At 38.1% G+C, this 15431-nt stretch overlaps 1 pseudogene; it reads right to left on the bottom strand.

Annotated features, from left to right (window-relative positions):
- Positions 1-367: 367 nt before the first annotated feature.
- LOC143593563 (pectinesterase inhibitor 10 pseudogene) lies at positions 368-1174 on the bottom strand (annotated as a pseudogene).
- Between the last annotated feature and the right edge of the window lie 14257 nt (positions 1175-15431).

Below are 15431 nucleotides of genomic sequence, written 5' to 3'. Positions count from 1 at the left end.
GGGCGCCCATTGCATTGCGGATAGTCTAACTCCTTGTTGTACCACTACTGCCACCCCACTAAAGAAACCCATTTTGACCCGAACTTTTTTTTCTCGGACCCCATTTTGATCCGTCACCTCAGCCTGTCCAATTTGTCACGCTTAATTATCAGGGCCACTTGCTTGTTGGGTAAGTTTCCACACTCCATTATGTTCTTTTAACTAGAAACTGGTTTTTCCGAGTATTATCGGCATATTTTTTTTTCTATTTCAAAATTTTGTTTTTATTTTTATTTCTAAGGATAGTGTGTGCTATTAGTTTTGTGTTTGTACCAAAGTCCTACAACAACTTTCTCCTTTTTCATTCTAGATTTCCAATTTGCACAAATTTAAAACAAGACATGATAATATTCACTCAACAATACATTATCAATTAAAGTACAGGCAATCTGACAAACATTCACACATTAAACCACCTTATCTAATTTGTATTTGAGGTTTCCCTACTATAATTGGTATGCATTAACTTCCTTCAACTACCCTTGTAAAGAAGCATAATTGTTGATCAAAGCCAAAGCATTGCTAGTTAAGTGTGCAACATTCACAATCTTCCCTCTCACAATGCTTTTCATTTTCGGATCATCCTTAAACCCTTCCGCGCACGTGTCTTCATCCGTCATTGCAGAACTGACCCACGTCTGGATATCGTTCATCACTAGCCCTGAATCTTTGGAACCCGGTCTAGTCATCTCCTCAAGTGATTGTTTCAAGTTGTACACCGAGTCACTCATTAACTCAATGCAGTCTTTCATGGCAGCAGCCTGTTGAGGCGCCATGCCATGCGCTTTTGACAATGTAACCATTGATGAGGAGGTGGTGCGGGTCATGTCAAGGGTCACAGATAGAGCGGTTTGGGCTAGTAGCTTAGGGCTTGTTTGGATTGCATTGGCTCGGGTTGATAGTGAGTTGAAGCATAGTGTCGGGTAAGTTGTCGAACCACATGAGGTTCTTATGAATTCGACATTTGTTTTCTCGAGTGCATAGATTAAATGGATTAAGGAAGTGACGAGTAATATTATCAAAACCGCATGATGGGATTGAAATTTGACCGAAACCGAGCCTTCCATATCTTATTTGTTTTAGTGTTTAGCTTAACGTTTAAAGCTAATGACTTGGGTTATGAAAACCAAGCAAATATGACCCAAATTTATAGGAAAACAAACGCAGATATTTTGTAAACGTTTTATTTGATACATGGCCATGAACAATAACTAATGAAAAGACCTCAAGCTTCAGTCTCTATCTACGATTATATACTTAGCCTAAATATCTTTTTAAGGATCCCTTAACAATGTGCAATGTATTACGTTGGAGAGACTGCACTGGGGTCTTGAAATTGGACCAATATTGCTAATGTGTCAAAGTTGGACCGCTGGGCTCAAGAATTGCTATCAACAATCGAGAAAAATAATGTTATGATAAGCGCAATTCGTAAGACCCATAGAGTGGGTTAGGCTCTAAGAACAAGATAGAAGAACAAGAACTTTTGGACAATATTATGATGTTTATTTCTCAAATGAAAAGTACAACTTAGGAGAATACAAATAAGAAAACTTAAACAATAAGGAAACCTAATGTCAAAACAATAAGGAAATTAAACAAAAGATAAACTTCATTTATTACTTTTGCTGCTAGCAAAGGAACTTTCTTTTCTAATCAAGCAATCTATTAGGCGTTCGTTTATTTCTGATGGACCTTTGAGTTGGTTGCAATTCAGTTTGGGCTTGCCGGCCTATATCATAGACCTAGTCATTATGTCATAAGTTTTTCACCCATTTTTTCACAAACTCAATTTACCCCAACGCATGCAACCTTATTATTTCCACATCACCATTACTTTTTAATTTTTATTTAACAAATGTGTTCTTTTTGTTTAAGAAATACTTTAAATCATTTAGTATAAAAATAATTAAACAAAAAAAAAACAACTAAACTTGCATTTAGATTAAAAAGAAAATTACATAGCTAAATTTCAATGTTTTTGGAAATAAAATTAGAACAATACCACATAATTAATTGGAAAAATATAAATTAATCGTTCCAAGGCATGTTGTATTTCTCCCTGATCTTGTTGGTAAGTGGTGAGAAATCATACAAAACCCCTGGCCAACAACTCCTCATTGTTGAATTTGTAGCCACGCTTGATATTGTTGAAATTGTTGAAGTAGTGATTGTTGAGATTGTTACACAAGTAATCAAGATCCAATCTTTCTAAGCAATTTCTAGAAAAAAGTTTTCTAGGTTACTAATTGAGGTTAACTTGGTGTTATTCACTGCCTATCATCCTTGATCTGATGGATAGACCGAGGTAGTGAATATTTGCCTTGAATCATACTTGAGAAGTTGAGATGTATGGTTATGGGGAAGGCTAAAGAATGATTTAAATGGTTGTCTCTAGCGACTTTTATTGGGCGGGATGTTTTGCTACGAAATAGATAGTACATATAACGATCTTACTTGTAATTTTCAAATCATAAAGGGTCCTAGTGTTGGGTTTCAGTGGTGGTCAGTCAACGGTTTAACACTTAAACCCGGTTTTATTGGTTTCATAATTATTAATCAAAATAATAATAAATAAGAAAAACGCAGCGGAATATTAAATCGAGTAATCACCAAAAACGGAACCGTACAGGATCCGGTTACATACGATACGAGTACTAGTAAAACAACCAAAGTAAATAAATAATATACATGACATTATTTAAGTTTTACCTCAATTAATAAATAACCGGTTGTGACACCGAGAGCTAACGGACAACGCTAGGTGACCAAACGAGATGAACCAACAACGGTGGCGGTGCACGAGTGGACCGGAAACGAAGATAACACGACCAACGAAGGCGGCGGGGCTGCGGCTGTTGTCGGCGGCGGCGTGCAGCTGTCGGCAGTGGCTGGCCAGCGGCGATGGTGAACCAAGAGAGAGGGAGAGGGTGGTTAGGGTTATGTTATTATCTCAATGAATAATCCCTAATGACATATTAACTAGTTAATCATGTCGGGCCACAAAACCCATATCAAGCTCAATCTCATTAAAGGTCCATATCTCGTTTATTAGTCGTTACCGGTAACCAGTTTAAGCGGTCAATACCCGTTACCCAAGGTGTAACTCTTACTGGTCATAACCCGGTCGGCCGCGTTGACTTAAGCGGACCGGTCCATATTTCCAACAGTCTCCCACTTGGACGGATTCGGTTAAGTTTCTCAACGCTGACAACCAGCGGTGCTCTAGCTACATATGGCTGCCCCCAATAGGTTGTGACATTTTAAATTCATTAACCAAAGGATCTTGGAATACACTATTGCAAGATAATGAAAATATAGTAATCGTTGTCATTTATCCTTTCCGTATAAGACACCAGTTGAACAATGAGACATGGATCAGACCAATCTCATATGGCGTTCAACCATTATCGTTTTCGTTCTCGAGTCAAAGTGGTCCAATCAAACACATAGTAAGTTTGGGTGAGGCCTCACACTTCACCAGTTTGAATCAATGAAGGTGCCATGATGTCCAACTGTTACATTTCATGTAAGAGTACAGAATCTCATCTTGATTACATACAACTACCGCTGAACTTCAGAATACTCCCAACCAATGTCTTTATGACTGGCAGTTACGCGACATCGTTTAACACTGATCAAAGAATACATTTAGTAAACGAAAGTTCTAATATGTATCTCAGGTCTAAGGATACTAAATGAGCATACCAATATCAAATGCATCTTATGATTAAGATCCATGAAGATGATTTGATGCGAGTTACATCCAACGTCATTCATAATGAGGTCTGTGAGTTTGGAAGTCAACCCTTTGAGTCCAAAGTCAGAATAGTCTTAATTCAGAATCGCTCCCACGAGTCTGACCGACTACGGATAATTTAGAATAAAATATTCATGGATTAAATGTATTAAAATGAACAGTTATAATATTCAACGTTTGCATTTAACCATTAAATCAAAAGTGAACTCAAAAGTATAACTGTTTAAATGTTCATACATCCAAATACTAAATCAAAACAAATTACTAGCTAATCTAAGACCGATAGCATCCTTGTGTTGGTCATGCTTGTCCTGAGTCATCGGCTTAGTGAACGAGTCTGCTAGGTTTTGAGCTGTGTCTACTTTGCTTATTATGATGTCACCTCGTTCTAGTATCTCCCGTGTGAGGTGGAACTTCCATAGAATGTGCTTGGCTCTGTGATGAGATCCGGGCTCTTTGGCCTGAGCAATAGCACTTGTGTTATCACAGAACACCTCGATTGGTTTGTGAATACTAGGAACCACATCAAGATCGGTGATGAACTTCTTCATCCAAGCAGCCTCTTTAGCAGCATCCGATGCAGCTATATATTCGGATTCGGTGGTAGAATCCGCCACTACACTTTGCTTGGAGCTCTTCCAATAAACGGCTCCTCCATTGAGAGTGAAAACGAAACCTGACTGTGAGCGAAAATCATCTCGGTCAGTCTGGAAGCTAGCATCAGTGTAACACCTTACAGTGAGCTCCTCTTCCACTCCCCTAAACACCAAGAACATATCTTTGGTCCTATTCAAGTACCTTAGAATATTCTTTACGGCAGTCCAATGGGCTATGCCAGGACTATGTTGAAAACGACTGGTCATGCTCAAAGCATACGAGACGTCTGGTCTAGTACATAACATAGCATACATGATAGAACCAACCGCTGAAGCATATGGAATTGCTTGCATATGTTTAGATTCAATGTCCGTTGCCGGAGATTGCGATTTGCTCAACACGGTTCCTTTATTCATTGGAACAGCTCCTTTCTTGGTGTTTTCCATTGAGAAGCGTGCCATTACTTTGTCTATGTAAGTACTTTGACTTAGCCCTAGAATAGGCTTAGATCTATCTCTATAGATCTTTATTCCCAGAATATATGCGGCTTCTTCAAGATCTTTCATTGCAAAACAAGATTCCAACCAGTGCTTAACTTCCTTAAGCATAGGAATGTTGTTTCCAATGATCAGTATATCATCCACATACAAGATGAGGAATGATATAGTGCTCCCACTAGCCTTTCTGTAAACACAAGGTTCATCTTCATTTTTTACAAAACCAAACTCTTTGATTTTCTCATCAAAGTGAAGATTCCAGCTTCGAGATGCTTGCTTAAGTCCATAAATGGACTTATTCAATTTGCAAACCCTATTAGGATATTTAGGATCGACAAAACCTTCAGGTTGAACCATATAAACATCTTCAGAAAGATGTCCATTAAGAAAAGAGGGTTTGACATCCATTTGCCATATCTAGTAGTCATAGTACGCGGCTAAGGCAAGTAATATCCTTATTGACTTAGTCATAGCAACGGGCGAGAAGGTTTCATCATAGTCAACACCTTGAGTTTGAGTAAAACCTTTCGCGACTAGCCGTGCCTTATAGGTTTGCACATTTCCATGCATGTCGGTTTTTCTCTTGAAAATCCATTTGCTCCCTACTGCCCGACTATCAGGGGGTAGCTCAACCAAGTTCCAAACTTGGTTATCCTGCATGGATTGCATCTCGACGTTTATGGCATCTTGCCATTTCTCAGATTCCGGATCCAAGATAGCAGATTTGTAGTTAGTAGGCTCATCGCCAGACTCGGCTACTTCGGGACCATCTAGATGCCATAAGTATCTAGAATTTGGTACGGGAGTCCTACTACTTCTGCGAACGCTCGTGTTCACGTCTGATGTATCAGCAACAACAACTTGTTGATCAGACGCTCCAACTTCCTCAGTGGTTGTTTGTGGTTCTTGAATTTCTTCAAGATCGACAATGTTATCTCCAGTTCCTTGATTGAGAAATTTCTTCTCAAGGAAGTGGCATTTCCTCTTGATAGAAATCGTATTTGTATCAGGATGAAAGAAGTAATAACCGCTTTGGTTATAGTATCCGACGAAAAAAACTTTTACGCCACGGGGATCAAGTTTGTCATCAGACTCACTTGAGATGTAAGCATCACATCCCCATACTCTAAGGTAAGACAATTTGGGCTTCTTTCCCTTATGCCATATCTCATATGGGGTTTTGTCTATCTTCTTAGTTGGAGCCAGATTGACAATGCGGGCGGTGGCCATAAGGGCGTAACCCCAAAAGGAGTGAGGCAATTTAGTTCTACACATCATCGATCGAACCATGTTTAGCAAAGTTCGATTTCTCCTCTAGCTCACGCCATTATGTTGGGGTGTGCCAGGTGGAGTGAGCTGTGAAACAATTCCATGCTCTTTTAGATGAGTGATGAACTCTGAGCTGAGATACTCTCCACCTCGATCTGATCGAAGCATTTTAATGGTTTTACCAAGTTGTTTTTCCACTTCGTTTTGAAACTCTTTGAACCTTTCAAAAGTTTCGTGCTTGTGTTTCCTAAGATACACATAAGCGTATCGACTATAATCTCGATAAAAGAAACGAAGTATCTTTCATGGTTCTGAAGGGTCCACATACATCAGTATGTATGAGCCCTAACAGATCACTTGCTCGTTCACTTTTATGAGTGAAGGAGTCTTTGGCGAGTTTGCCAGCTAAGAGAGATTCGCAATCATCAAACGAGTCGGTCTTGTGATTCAATAATCCCTTCGGATTGGAGTCTTTTAACTCTTGCTTTACTTTTGTGGCCAAGTCGGCAATGCCATAGAAAAGTATCATTGATGCTAGTCTTGATACGCTTTGAAAGATGATATACGTTATTTTCAGTTTGAACATCAATCTCATAAATACCATTTCGAGGTTTAGCCTCAAAATAAAAGATATCATTTAAGTAAGCAGAAATAGCCATGCCATTAAAAACGTACTTAAAACCTTGTTCAAGCAACAATGAAAATGAAATAATGTTTCTGGTCAAACCAGGAGCATACAAACAATTATTCATAGGAAAAACTAGGCCAGATGGACAAGTAAAATGAAAAACTCCAGTTGCCAGAACTGGTACTCTCTTCCCATCTCCAACGATGAGTTCCATGCTGCCTTTATTCAGTTTCTTCCACTTCTCAGGCTCCTGCAAGACATTAACAATGTGGAAACCACATCCGGTATCAAATACCCATGTGTTGCTAGAGTCAGTGAAAAGTTCAATAACGTATATGGAAATATCTCGAGAAGAGCCTTCACCATTGGCCTTCCTCTTTGATAGCTCAGCTAGACGCTCGGGGCAGTTACGCATCCAGTGCCCCATCTTGTTACACTTGTAGCACTGGCGCTCCTCAGGAGGCGGCAGTGGTGCCTTTGCAACTTTCTTGTTAGTGTTGGTGGCAGATTTGGCAGCAACAATAACTTTCTTCTTGCATTTTCCCTTATAACCCTGATTCTTGGGTTTAGGCTTCTTTATACCAGCAGATCGGATCATCAGAATGATGTGGGTATAATGATGCTCTCACAACTAAGCTTTAAATTTATTAAACAAGACTCCTAAAGAAACCACACAAAACCGGCAAGTGTACCGATCACTAATAGTATAGCACTAAGGAAGTCCGAGTATCGAACACAAGGACACTTGAAAACGTTAATGATACTTAACCCTAACCAAGACTTACCTAAGAATATTTAAATGATTTTTAATAATTAACTACTTAACCTAACTTACTTTAACTAAATTAATTAGCTAGACTTAACTTAACTTAACTAAACACTTAACAAAACTTGGAAACTTAACTGCAAACGAAGAAAACGTCTACCTAGGTAAGAATCATATTGAAAGTATAATAAGGTAATGGATTGAAGAATCTCACGACACCGGTTCTAAAGGATGACACAACTAAGGTTCGCTCAAGAAGGTCAGATCACCTCTCGGTCTCACTAACAAACTCTAACTTATCTTAGTTGATTTTAAGAACAAACCGAGAAAACAAATTATTAACGTGTTCTAATGCCGACTCACCTCTCGGTCTCACCGACACACTAGCCTAATGGAAACGAATACTACGCAACCAAGGATAGAGGAACAATTCAACTTAACTTAAACTAGACCAACTAATCGCTCAAACACCCAAACCCGACAAGAACAAAACCCGCTCTCGCGCGATCTTAATTCTAACAAGTAAAAGTAATGAGACGAGTTTACTTCTTATCACCTCTCAGTCTCTAAGAAGGTGTTTCACAACTGATTTTATCTAATTAATTTACCCACTTATCCCTACGGTTGATCACCCCGCAAACAATCTCTAGACACAAAGTAAAGAGTTCAAACAAGCTAAAATCAATCAAAACCTATTCAATTAATCAAAGCAAGAGGTATATGAGTATAACTAATAAATTCACAGCCACTAAACACAACCTAATTCAATGTTAAACCAAACTTTTCATTAACAATTCAAGCCGATGATCAACAATCCATATTACTCATTAAAACCTAACAATATTCATCTAACCTAGGTAGAACTAATAAGTTTAGCCAATCATAATCAATGAACAGTAGATGAAATAGATATAAATGATAAACATGTTCATATAAATCTGATTACAAAAGGTTTGAATGCTTAAAAACCAAAAACGAACTCACAAACGTTAAAATAGTCAAAACCGACAACCGAAGGATAAAAGATGTAACCGTAAGCTTGTCCTCCTTGGTTTCTCCTCTAGAGCAGGTGTGGGATGGCTGGAAAATATGTTCTAAAATCGTTCATAGGGTATAAACCCTTTATATATGTGTTTAAACACCTCCTTCCAAATATAAAATAGGTTAAAACAAGCCCACTAGGCCCACTAGAACACAAAATAGATGTGGTAGCTGATTCTTGAACATTCTTGGCAGCCTTGTGACATGTTGGAATCTACTACATGCTTCTTGAATGGTATGACCAGGTCGCGTAGCTCTAACATGACATTTTCTGACGTTTTTCGACTTTCAGCTCGTTTATCTTCGTTTTTGCGTTACGGCTTCATCCGAGCTCCGTTTTAGCTTATTCTTTTTTCGTTTACTCGTTTTCTCGCTCTCTTCAACATGGGACCTATAATATACACAAACATTTAATTTCATGCAAGAAAAATTTATATTCGTTAACGTTTTACGCACAAAACAACCCAAAAACGGGATAAAAACGCTATGTGTTTTGCAACACATCAAATATCCCCACACTTGAACCTTTTTCGTCCCTGAAAAAGAAATCTACACAGGATCATAACCAAGTGAAAAACAAAAAACTCCCAGATTATTAATCATCATCAAAACATAAGAAATAGCTCGACATATTGACCGCGATTGCCGATATTGTTGTCCACTTAAACCCAGCCACCAGCCAATCAAGCCCCCCTTTTGCATTAAATGTTTTAAGTCCAAAAATTAATGCTACACCTACCCCATCTCAGACAAAGAGAGCTAGAAAAACTAGAGTCGAAGCAAACTGGTTCGACAAATCACCATAAGCCAAGGACTCGTTGATGGTACTAATTAGATGCACTCGGTGAAATTTTTTATGGATGAATGGTCATGTGGAGGTCGTACGAGCTATTCCTAAATATTATTGGACTTTTTCCTATAAATTCCTAATTTGATATTTATTGACTAAGAACCTTCGAGCCCCAATAGTGTATCCTCAGAGTCACTATCCCCTTGGTAACACGTAAACTCTAAGTCCCGTCTAGTATGTGCATCTTTGGCCTCTTTTACTAACTTTAAAGAATGCTCATTTGACATTTTACAATACATAACTTTCTTCACAAGCATTTTGATTTTCTTTAACAACTTTTGAGAATACACAAACATAACTTTCAATACATACTTTTTTTTTCTTTTCTTTTTTTTTTCTCTTTTTTTTTCTTTTCTCTTTTTTTTTACCATCTTTTATATCACCCTAAAATATATAACTATTTCTAAGCTCGTAGAAAGATGGACATGTGGTGTGTGTTGGTTTTGAGTGCATCTAAGTGTAACCATCTCAAAGTTTTCAGATTATGGTAATCCTCCCTAAGCATCGAAATTCGGTTTCACCGTTTTTCAGATTATTATATATATAAAAAGTGCTAAAGAGGACTATCAAAACTAGTTGGGCCTACCGACACATCCCAAATCAGATATGCTAGCCATCCCTCTTTTATTATTATATTATATATTTTTCAAAAGTTCCGAGAGTTCGTTAACACAACGGTAATAATATCATTTCCTGCATAACGTAGAAGAAAAACAATTTTCAAGGGACATTTTTCTTTAAATTTTTTACTTTAAATATTAACTCTCAAGATTTTCAATATTCTTTTATTTTTCTTAAAATGAAAACGTCAGTTCCCCATCCCCACACTTAAATTTCACATTGCCCTCAATGTGAGACAAGGAAAAGACAAAACTAAACATAAAGAAAAATAAAGTGGAACAGACTCCCCTGGTATATGTGATCATGCAAGTGTGCGGTGAATCATGTTCCTCGCCCTCCTATTCGAACGCAAGCTTAAAACTCCAGCTCATCAACCAACCAAGGAATAACCTGCAAGTAAGAGAAGAAACACTCGGCAAAACTCGGAAATAAAAATAAAAGTGAAAATAAAATAATAAGGAAAGATATTACCGGGTTGCCTCCCGGGAAGCGCTAAGTTTATTGAATAGTCTTCAGCCGGACTCGCTCCCGAAACCACAATCAGGAGGCTTCTCCTTTATCCTCTTCCCATCGATGCTCCTCAACACTCTCCTTTTACAATTGGTCGGGAAGAAACCAATTGCACAACTCTCATGGGCCCGACCATATGAATTAAACTCGGCCCACCAACTCTTGAATTCCTCCAAAAATGGTTCAATGAAGTGAAACGGGGAAGTCAATCTCTTCATCACACTACGATTTCTTCGCCCAGAAATCCTCCTTCTAGTTCTTTTAGCCAAACTTTTAAACCTTAACACGTCCCGAATGGAGATTGAGTACGGTTCGTGTTTTGGTTTTTCACAATCGAGGTGAGGTGTTGGAAGGACCAAATCACTAACTATCTCATGGCTCTCCTTACAAAGCTCCTTCTTGATCCCCAAACTTGGCTCGTTATATATTAAATCTTCAAGCAGCTTTAAATCACCAAGTGGGTCAAACTCGCCTTCATCCATAATGGCAAAGTCCATCAACTCTTCACCAAACTCATCCTTAAATTCTTCCTCCCAAGAGGGAATATACTCCTCTACTCTCTGCTCCTCCATTCCGGTATCTTCAATCTCGCTCAGGGTTTCAAACAAAGGTGGATTCAAAGGTGGAATATATTCCAAATCATTTCTAATGGCAAACAATACATCGTCCATTATTGATTCCAATTCTGGGGTTGGCTCTAATATATTTCCCGATAAGTCTTTATACCCTAAAAAGTTCCCCATTTGATCATATGCAAATTGGTATGGAGGAGGCTTTGCCACAAGTGATTCCCATGGAGCTTTCCGTGCCTCAACTTCTATCCTCCTTCGCTCATAAGCATCATGTACCCAGTGATCTCTGCCACACACTTTGCACCATGGCATTCCAACGTGTCGTCCGAACATATTTCCTTTAAAGAACACTCAAAAGAAAAGGATCACGGGCACCAGATAAAAATAGAATAAAATACTAAAAATAAAATTAAACTAATTAAAATAACTAATCTAATCTAAATATACGAAAATATAATAGGTAAATCCCAACTCGGGTCGTTCTCAATACGCCTCTAACCGTGTCCCCGGCAGCGGCGCCAAAAACTTGATGTGGGTATAATGATGCTCTCACAACTAAGCTTTAAATTTATTAAACAAGACTCCTAAAGAAACCACACAAAACCGGCAAGTGTACCGATCACTAATAGAATAGCACTAAGGAAGTCCGAGTATCGAACACAAGGACACTTGAAAACGTTAATGATACTTAACCCTAACCAAGACTTACCTAAGAATATTTAAATGATTTTTAATAATTAACTACTTAACCTAACTTACTTTAACTAAATTAATTAGCTAGACTTAACTTAACTTAACTAAACACTTAACAAAACCTGGAAACTTAACTGCAATCGGAGAAAACGTCTACCTAGGTAAGAATCAAATTGAAAGTATAATAAGGTAATGGATTGAAGAATCTCACGACACCGGTTCTAAAGGATGACACAGCTAAGGTTCGCTCAAGAAGGTCAGATCACCTCTCGGTCTCACTAACAAACTCTAACTTATCTTAGTTGATTTTAAGAACAAACCGGGAAAACAAATTATTAACGTGTTCTAATGCCGACTCACCTCTCGGTCTCACCGACACACTAGCCTAATGGAAACGAATACTACGTAACCAAGGATAGAGGAACAATTCAACTTAACTTAAACTAGACCAACTAATCGCTCAAACACCCAAACCTGACAAGAACAAAACCCGCTCTCGCGTGATCTTAATTCTAACAAGTAAAAGTAATGAGACGAGTTTACTTCTTATCACCTCTCAGTCTCTAAGAATGTGTTTCACAACTGATTTTATCTAATTAATTTACCCACTTATCCCTTCGGTTGATCACCCCGCAAACAATCTCTAGACACAAAGTAAAGAGTTCAAACAAGCTAAAATCAATCAAACCCTATTCAATTAATCAAAGCAAGAGGTATATGAGTATAACTAATAAATTCACAGCCACTAAACACAACCTAATTCAATGTTAAACCAAACTTTTCATTAACAATTCAAGCCATGATGATCAACAATCCATATTACTCATTAAAACCTAACAATATTCATCTAACCTAGGTAGAACTAATAAGTTTAGCCAATCATAATCAATGAACAGTAGATGAAATAGATATAAATGATAAACATGTTCATATAAATCTGATTACAAAAGGTTTGAATGCTTAAAAACCAAAAACGAACTCACAAACGTTAAAATAGTCAAAACCGACAACCGAAGGATAAAAGATGTAACCGTAAGCTTGTCCTCCTTGGTTTCTCCTCTAGAGCAGGTGTGGGATGGCTGGAAAATATGTTCTAAAATCGTAGTGCTGGATTAGCCGAAAATCAAAGTTTATCAGAAGCTTGGGATAAAATTCCTGACCCATTTCAAATGCATATCCCATTTTTGCACAGCAGGGTTATGAAAATCCACGAGAAGCGATATTATCAGAAATGCCCAAAAAATATCATATTCGTAAAGCAGAAACATAGATGCACTCAAAGCATTCACGCATAATCTGATAGATCTTTTGAAGGTTAAGGAAGTATGACCGCTTTACCAATAGTTGAAACCCAATCGCTAAAATTAGAAATGAAAATGATAAAAGATTTCGTGTCAACAAACAATTCGAAATACCTCGACTTTTTAGAACAGGTCCGAGTCAAGATCTTGTTGTTTCTTCAACAATTTCTGATCTCTAGTGGACCCCTCAGTAGGATTCGGGCTCGATCTGGTTTAGTATCAAGGTGATTTTCATAGGGTATAAACCCTTTATATATGTGTTTAAACACCTCCTTCCAAATATAAAATAGGTTAAAACAAGCCCACTAGGCCCACTAGAAGACAAAATAGATGTGGTAGCTGATTCTTGAACATTCTTGGCAGCCTTGTGACATGTTGGAATCTACCACATGCTTCTTGAATGGTATGACCATGTCGCGTAGCTCTAACATGACATTTTCTGACGTTTTTCGACTTTCAGCTCGTTTATCTTCGTTTTTGCGTACCGGCTTCATCCGAGCTCCGTTTTAGCTTATTCTTTTTTCATTTAACTCGTTTTCTCGCTCTCTTCAACATGGGACCTATAATATACACAAACATTTAATTTCATGCAAGAAAAATTTATATTCGTTAACGTTTTACGCACAAAACAACCCAAAAACGGGATAAAAACGCTATGTGTTTTGCAACACATCACAGAACTTGATTGGTCCTAGAAGGAATGTTCATCTCAGCCGTTTTGAGCATGTTGTGCAGCTCCGGCACTGTCTTTACCCAGCCGTTCATGTTGAAATTCATTACGAACTGGTCGTAAGAGCTGGGGAGAGAGTTGAGGATGAAATCCGCTGCCATCTCATCGGACATGGGATAATCAAGTTTCTTAAGCTGATCGATGTGCCCCTTCATCTTTAGGACATGCGCACTGACGGGAGACCCTTTTGCCATCTTGTAGCTAATGAGCTGTTTCATGGTGTCGAACCGTTGAGTTGCTTCAGCATCTCATAGACACAAAAGTCTTCTAAGCCTTCTGCCGGCTTGTTTCTGGAACATGCCCTTGAGTTGCTCCAGCATCTCATAGGCACAAAAGTCTTCTAAGCCTTTAGCAAGCTCAGAAGTCATGGTGGCTAGTATAATACAGGAGACCTCAGCCGAGTCATCCCTATGCTTGTCAAGAGTTTTTCGAGTAGCAGCTGTGTTGTTTTCATGCTCAGTTGGAGCAGGTCCATCGATAACATACAGGCGCTTTGCCATGGTGAGAACAAGTCTCAAGTTGCGATATCATTCGATGAAGTTGGTACCGTTCAGTTTATCATTCTCAAGGATAGTCTTAAGGGTGTAGGGTGTGATTTCATTTGACGACATCTGATTAAAAAAAGCAAAAGTAAATTTAATTAGTATTTTCGATGTAGTAGTCCTATTATTAATGACCCAATAACATTAATGAAATAGGAGTATGAGAATCTGGCTTCTAGTTATTAAAGGCAGTTGTAGCACACTACATTAATAAGTGGTTAGGCAGACTAACAACGATTGTCAATTGTGAATAGAGCACAACTCTCGGTTATGAGGCCTATAGAGACAACGATTGTCTGTATAGATACGTTTAGCCTCATCTTTTCCCACTTTAAGTCTCCAGACAGCTTTAGCACATAACAGGAGAGTAAAGTAATAGTTTTCCTAGTACAGTGACGTGTGAAAGGGCCGGATATGTCAACGAAACACTTTCACCTTGATGGGATAGGCTAGAAAACAAGTGCGGTGCTGTAGCTCCAAACACTCGAAATTTCGCAGTATGCCTCAAGTGTGACTTATAGTAGGATTGACATAAACTATTGGCTATAAATTGGGATAAATTTTAGAATTACCAAATAGAGTAAAAGTCAAATTTTATTGTATATGTAATCAGGACAAAATGATGAACCCTTTCATCTCTCAGAAGACTTAGTTTTATATAACCTATTAAAACTAATTTTGTCGCGATATCTCTAACCAATTTTAAGTTAATAGTTAAACTATTAAGTTATAAGGTTTTGGAAAATCAGATTTAGTTTAATTTTGCAAAAACTCAATTGGTTGATTAAAAATTTATTTTAATATATTTGGTATTAGGTTGGTGGTATTATAACTTATTATAATTAAGCAAGCAACCACAATAGCAAACAAGAATACGTAAATGTTAAATGGCCAAAAGGTGATTGGTCTTGCTAGAGCCTATTAGCAAGACCAATCGGGACAAGGGGTCACAACACAAACAACCACAAGGATGGACTCCTGGTGCATCCGGTCATCTTTGCTAACTCCCACTGAC

This window comes from Bidens hawaiensis, unplaced genomic scaffold, assembly GCF_021521415.1.
Source record: "Bidens hawaiensis isolate Kalapana, Puna unplaced genomic scaffold, B.hawaiensis_p1.1 tig00042360_1, whole genome shotgun sequence".
In the NCBI taxonomy this organism is placed as follows: domain Eukaryota; kingdom Viridiplantae; phylum Streptophyta; class Magnoliopsida; order Asterales; family Asteraceae; genus Bidens; species Bidens hawaiensis.
Note: the sequence above shows the minus strand (reverse complement) of the source record. Positions and strands in the feature narration are given on the sequence as shown.